General features: G+C 49.5%; 1 long non-coding RNA gene across 1 annotated transcript; it reads left to right on the top strand.

Moving 5' to 3' along the window:
* LOC104867158 lies at window positions 1-4,989 on the top strand. The gene is made up of 3 exons (XR_781696.2): window positions 1-116; window positions 3,051-3,296; window positions 4,202-4,989. It is a non-coding gene; the product is annotated as an uncharacterized LOC104867158 (long non-coding RNA).
* The last annotated feature ends 1,479 nt before the right edge of the window (window positions 4,990-6,468 follow it).

Raw genomic sequence — 6,468 nt, 5'->3', positions numbered from 1 at the left:
GGTGGTGCACACCTGTCACCCCAGCACTTTGGGAGGCTGAGGCAGGAGGATCACAAGTTCCAACCCAGTTTGAGCTGCCACGGCCCCCGCATGGCTGAAGGGTTCATGGAGTGATGGTAAGAGATTAAGACAGACAGACAAAGAGATATAATAAGGTATAGGTGGGGCCAGGTGGGGCTTTTTACTCCTGATGGGAGGCAAAAACCACCAACCAAATGGGCGCACATTTATTTGTAGTCACAGAGGTAAAGGGGGCTGCTCTATAACCGGAGCCAGGAGAATAGCTAAGGTCTTTAGGACATCATGCTTGGCTTTCTGGCAAAGGGGCCCGGAGGAAGACAGTAATCTTTTTGGCCCGGCCTTGCTCCACCGTGCCCTCTTGTCGCCTGCACTACTGTGGGGCCCTTCCTCATCCACGGGAGGAGGCCAGTTAGGCCTGGCCACGGTGATTTACAGCACATTGCTCCCAGCACAGAGCAACTTAGTGACTTAGCAAGACCCTGTTTCAAAATAAAAATTAAATAAGTTAATAAAAAAGGTGGGGGAGTGCAAAACCCAGTACCACATAAAATAAAATAAAACAAGAATGTGTAGGGCCAGGGACTTGGCTCAGTGGTTCCATCCACCTTGCAAGCACAAGGGTCAGAGTTCGATCCCCGGTACCAAAAAAGGAGAAAGCACAGCAACAAAGAAGCAAGTGTTTTCTGTCTCAGAGCACATTTTTCAAGGCTCCACCTGCTTGTGTGGAAGGAAGTGTCTGGGTTTGACCGATGGATTTCCATCCTTTCAGCAAAGCTAACCCAGCATCTCCTTATCCCAGGCTCCATCCTTGGCCCTGCGGTAGCAACGTACGTGTGGCAACCTGTTCCCAAGTGTGCAGAAGGAAGCAGCTGGAGCTCACAGAGGAGCTCACATGCCCACTCCGCCTCTCCACGAGAATGATGAGCTGGGGTGGGCCTCATTTGCAAATAGAAGGAAAAATAACTGACTTCGGGGCTGATGCCAGGTTAACGAGAAAACACTCAGAACGCAGTTGTACAGAGTACAGCTCCATTAATACTAATCCCACAGGGCCAGGGATCTAGCTTAGTGGTGCTGCGCCTGCCGCCCAAGCACAAGGTCCTGAGTCTGATCCCCAGAACCGGGGGGCGGGGAACTACTACAGATCCTCGTATCACCCCAGCTTGTCCACTGATCCAGATGAAAATCAATTTTATATACCAAGACAGGGTGCTGCCCGGCCAGCGAGGCCCCGGGCACCATCCCTAGCTTGCAAGAAGGAAGGGAGGGAGGATGAAGACAGGAAAGAAGAAGGCAGGGAGAGGGAGAGCCAGGGAGAGACAGGAAGCTACACATAGCTGCTGGACCCAACACAAGTCTCAGAGCACATCAAGGGCCGGCATTGTGCAGGGGACACTCGTGGGCCTCCAGGAAGCCCCTTGGCCTCCCTGTGAGAGGTCACTGTCCTTCCTGTACTGCAAGCCGGTGCCTCCTGCATCCCCAAGCTGTGCCCAGCCCATGCCATGTGCCACCTACACCTGGCAGCGAGCAGCACAGTGCGCTGTCCCCTCTCGAGCTTTCCACCAAGCCAGAGTAGTGGCTTCCTTCTGAATCCTTCACAAACACTCAGCACGTTCAACATCAGCTCCTTTTTCATGTCTACTTTTTCATTTCATTTTAATATTTCATCCTATGCCGGGCATGGTGGCGCACTCCTGTAATCCCAGCACTAGGGAGGCTGAGGCAGGAGGATCGCTGTGAGTTCGAGACCAGCCTGGGCTACATAGTGAGTTCCAGGTCACTCTCAACTACAGAGTGAGACTCTGTCTCAAAAAAAAAAAATTTCATCCTTTTATGAAAATAATAAATGCTATTGTTCCTTCTGTACCTTTGAGGACTATTTTTAGAGGTGGTCATCTTTTTTTTTTTTTTTTTTTTTTGAGATAGGGTCTCACTACATAGTTGAGACTGATTTGGAACTCACTGTATAGCCCAGGCTGGTCTCGAACTCACAGTGATCCTCCTGCTTCAGCCTCCCAAGTGCTGAGATTACAGACATGTGCCACTACACACGGCCCCATCAACTATTGATAAAGGAAGGTGCCATCTTGCAAATATAATATTGGAGGGAGATATTGAATGACATAATTTTAAAAAGTTGTCTAGCTATCTACCTATCTTTATATTTAACAATCTATCTATCCATATGATTCATGTTATCCAGAATGAATCTCTCTGTGTCTGTTTCTCTGTCCCTCTTTCTCTCTCTGCTTTGGGGGTGCTGGGGACAGAACCCAGGGTCGTGCCAAACACCTGACTCTTTCTTTGGTTGGTAATTGTGTCTGCTCCTGTGTCTCACCATGGACTTTCCTCACAGACCCGAGGATGTGGGTACGCACACTTGCCTCTTCACCCCAAACCTTGCCGCTGTACCTCTCCCCTTTCTAGTGTTTCCTGGCTGCCTCCCATCTAGTGCTTCAGGCTCCGAGGCCAGAACTCAGTCCCCTGTTGGTGGCCCAGTCTCCCACCCAATACCAGGCTCTCCAGCCTCAGCGGGGAAGTGGGAGCCCAGGCGCTGTGTGGCTTGGTGTCTCACCTCCCAGGTGACACAGCTGCGTACGTTCAAGCCGCTGTCCCTTAGCTGCATCTCCCAGGTGGGAGACACACGTGTGCCTGCACAATGGGGACAAAGGGCATCTGAGCTAGGGGCTCTGTCCTTGTGGGCTGGTCTTTGTCCCCTGGCCATGTCTGCAACCACCCGGAAGTCCAACTCCTGGTGTCTGCCTGCCCCTTTCCCAGAGCTGCTGGTCTGTTTGTCACTTGTGCACCTGTTTCATGTCTGCCCCGCAGAGCTCTTCATTACCTTTTTCAGCGTGGGCACGTGTTCTCCCTCTCTCTCCCTCCCCTCTTCTTCCCCTCCCTCTCTTTTGGTACCAGGTGGCCAACTCAGGACCTTGCGCTCACAAGGCAGGTGTGGCGCCACTGAGCTAAGTCCTCAGCCTGTTTTTTTCTTTCTATCTCTCATCTGTCATTTCTTATATTCGCAACAGCAGAAACCCACAAAGCACCACGTAGGGCGCTGTCCAGGCTGAAATGCGGCTCCATGAGGCAGAGTGTGCACAGCCCCAGGTTCCAGCCTCAGCTCTGAGTGCAAGTATGGACCCTACCTCGTCCAGAAGCCACCCTGCCTTGGCGCAAGAGGCTCCGTGGGATCATAACGCCTTCCATAGCGACACCACCTTTTGCCCAAAGCCAGCAGTCAAGCAGCAGGGCTAAGATTGAACCTCAGTCTACAGGTAACAAGGCCTCTTCTCAGGAACACTGAGAGATATGTCCCTACTTCTGGTCCTTGCACAAAAGGACTCAGATAGGGGCCCAGTTAGTGCTTGTTGAGAAACTTAAGCTTAGACAGTATCAGCCAGCTTTGTTACTATGTCAAAATACCTGAGACAAACAACTTAAAAGGAAGAAAGACCTGGCATGGTGGCACACACTTGTAATCCCAGAACTCAGGAGGCTGAGTCAGGAGGATCACCATGATTTTGAGGCCAGCCTGGACTACATAGCAAGACCCTGTCTCAAAAAATTTAAAAAAGAAGGAAGAAAGGTTTGCTTTGGCTCAGTTTCAGAGGCTTCAGTCTGTGGTCACTTGGCACACTATGCTGTGGGCCTGTGGAGGAAGCCCATGAGGGAGGAAGTGCAAGGTGAAAAAAAGCTGCTTACCTCCGGAAGTGGAGAAAGGGGCGGAACTCCTAACACCCCCAGCAAGACCACGCCCCATACCGTCACTTCCTGTCACTAGGCCCCGCCTCCTACCATCCTACCTCCTTTGACAGAGCCACAGACTGGGACCAAACCCTGGAGGACCCTCAGGATCTACTCTCTCATCACGGTCTTCAAGATCTGACATTATCCTCCTTTGCTTCCCCCCACTAAATCTAAAAGTGCGAGCTAAGAGGATGCAAGCTAAAGAATGTCTAACCCTCCTTTTTTTTGTTTTTGTTTTTGTTTTTTTTTTGAGATGGGTTCTCACGATGTAGCCCAGTTTTGCCTTGTACTCACTATGGAGCCCAGGCTGACCTCGAACTCAGCGATTCCCCTGCCTCAGCCTCCTGAATGGTGGAATTATGGGTGTGTGTCATCCTGCCTGGGAAGAATACCTTAACCGTCTTTCCTGTCTGCCCTCTTGTTCCCACTGCAGACGGGCGCAGGTCATCTACCGGGTGTATCAGCACCAGTCCCTTATGAAAGCATGGCTTTTGATGGATGGGTGCTGGCCCTCCCAGTGTAGACGCAGATTCACTTGGACCAACTGGAGGTCCTAAAGGTCTCAAAAGACAAAACGCAGCAAAGCAGCAAAGTGGATACATGAGGCTTATGCACTGATCTCCTTACGTTGTTCTGAAGTTTTTATTTTCCGCTCAGAGCCAGGTATGGTGGCACAGTCCTGTAATCTCAGAGCTCTGGAGGGTCAGGTACAAAGGTTGCCACAAATTTGAAGGCAGCCTGGGCTACATAGTAAGTTCAAGGTCAGCCCAAACTATACAGCAAGGCCCTATCTCAAAAAATTTTTTTAATAAAAAAAAGCCCAAAAATTTGAAATCTCAATTTCAGTCTAACTTTGGCCTAAAATGTGAAAAACAAACATGTAGGGGAAAAAATGCCATTCTGTGATCCTGAGTTATCTATAAACAGTCCCATTGTGGCATATTTCTAGTGGCCCCCCAAAGCCTCACGTGGTCATACTTGGGGCTTTCTGGAGGTGGCTGGATCCAGAGTGCGTGATGCTGGGATTGAGGGTGTGATGACCGGACTGATGTGAGGTGTGAGGCTAGGATTAAGGCTGTGCCACTCTGGGTGTGAGAGCCACCTGCCTGGATAGAATATGAGGGGCAGAAAGACAGCTGCTATTATCACTTGCTTGATGCTGCTTTGCTGCTTCTGCCTGCCAGGAACAGTTTCTCCTCTGCGATGCCTCCCTGCCTTGGAGCCAGCTATCTATGAACTGAAATCTTCACAGACTGTGAGCCAAATAAACCCTTCCTCCTTTACTTTGGGTGTTGGGTATTTTGTATCAGCTGTTCAAAAAGTAACTAAGACAAGCCCTCAAGTGAGAAAACGTGCTACACTTTCCTATAATGCTACTACTATAGAGAATAAAACTCAGTTCATATTTCTCAATTTCGTAATGAACCAGTGAAGTGAGTATATTATTCAATTTCCACAGAAGAGGAAACTGAAGAGCCAAGAGTATAGTTGTCTTGGCTAATGCCACACAAGGGTAAGGGGCTGGACTTGTTCCCAGATAACATCTTCCTGTGTCTAACCCTTCCAGTGCCCAACATGTCAGTGATGTGTGTACTGTTACTGTGTCTGCTGTCAGGTTTTTTCTAAAACAGAACTTTTTGGGTTGGCGTGGTGGCACACACCTGTGATCTCAACACTCCAGAGGCTGAGGCAGGAGGATCGCTGTGAGTTTCAGGTCAGCCTGGGCTGCATAGTGAATTCAAGGCCAGGCTGAACTACACGGCAAGGCTCTGTCTGTCTCAAAAAGCCAAAAAATAAATAAATAAAATAAAAAGTAAAGTAAAATTTAAAAGATAAAAAATTTTTTTTAAAGCCTTTTAAACCTGCAGTCCTGACCGTCACTGAGGAACTGCATGGCTCCCGGGCTGCTATCACCCTCCTGCAGTTTTCTAGTCTGTTTTTGTAGCTCCCACTTACTAATATCTGCAGATGCCTCCCGTGGAACCGGGCCTCTGTTCTCTTCCTGCTCCTCCTGCAGGGCCGGCAGTGCGACACCAGCCTTCCTCTGGCTCTGGAGAAGCTCGGTCCTCACCTGTGCTCTGCCCCAGGCCCCACGAATATGCACAGGTAGGGAGCAGACATCATCGCCAGCTTCTCTGTCACAGCAGCGCCCACTCCCGGAGCTCCAAGAGGAGGCCTCTACAGCCAGCCGCCCCCGTGAAGTAATTCAGGGGATTTTAGTTGTCCACTCAACTCTACAGTGTCCCTACTACAATTTGCTCTTTATATATAATGAAGTTGAGGCTTCAAGAGGGTAAGAAGTGAACCCAAAGCCTGAGCGCTCCAAGGTGAAGACAGGAACCCAGACCGAGTCGTGTCTGGTTTCATACCCTCAGGACTGCCTGTCCTACATACATATACACGCGGCCATTTGGTATAAGAATATGTTGTGTAGTGGCTTCGTGAATGATTTTATGGTTTTGTTTTATTTTGAGACAGGATTTCACTTTGTAGTCAAGACTGAATTGGAACTCACTATGTAGCCCAGGCTAGTCTCGAACTCACAGTGATCCTCCTGTCTCAGCCTCCCAAGTGCTGGAATTACAGGCATGTGCCACCACCCCCAGCCAATTTTATGGCTTTCTTTTCACCTTCAAGATTTAATATTTTTGGAGAGGATAGGGGTGTAGTTCAATTGTCAAGTATGGGCTTATCATACAT

Source organism: Fukomys damarensis, unplaced genomic scaffold, assembly GCF_012274545.1.
Source record: "Fukomys damarensis isolate Sample0158 unplaced genomic scaffold, DMR_v1.0_HiC HiC_scaffold_37, whole genome shotgun sequence".
NCBI classification, from domain to species: domain Eukaryota; kingdom Metazoa; phylum Chordata; class Mammalia; order Rodentia; family Bathyergidae; genus Fukomys; species Fukomys damarensis.
Note: the sequence above shows the minus strand (reverse complement) of the source record. Positions and strands in the feature narration are given on the sequence as shown.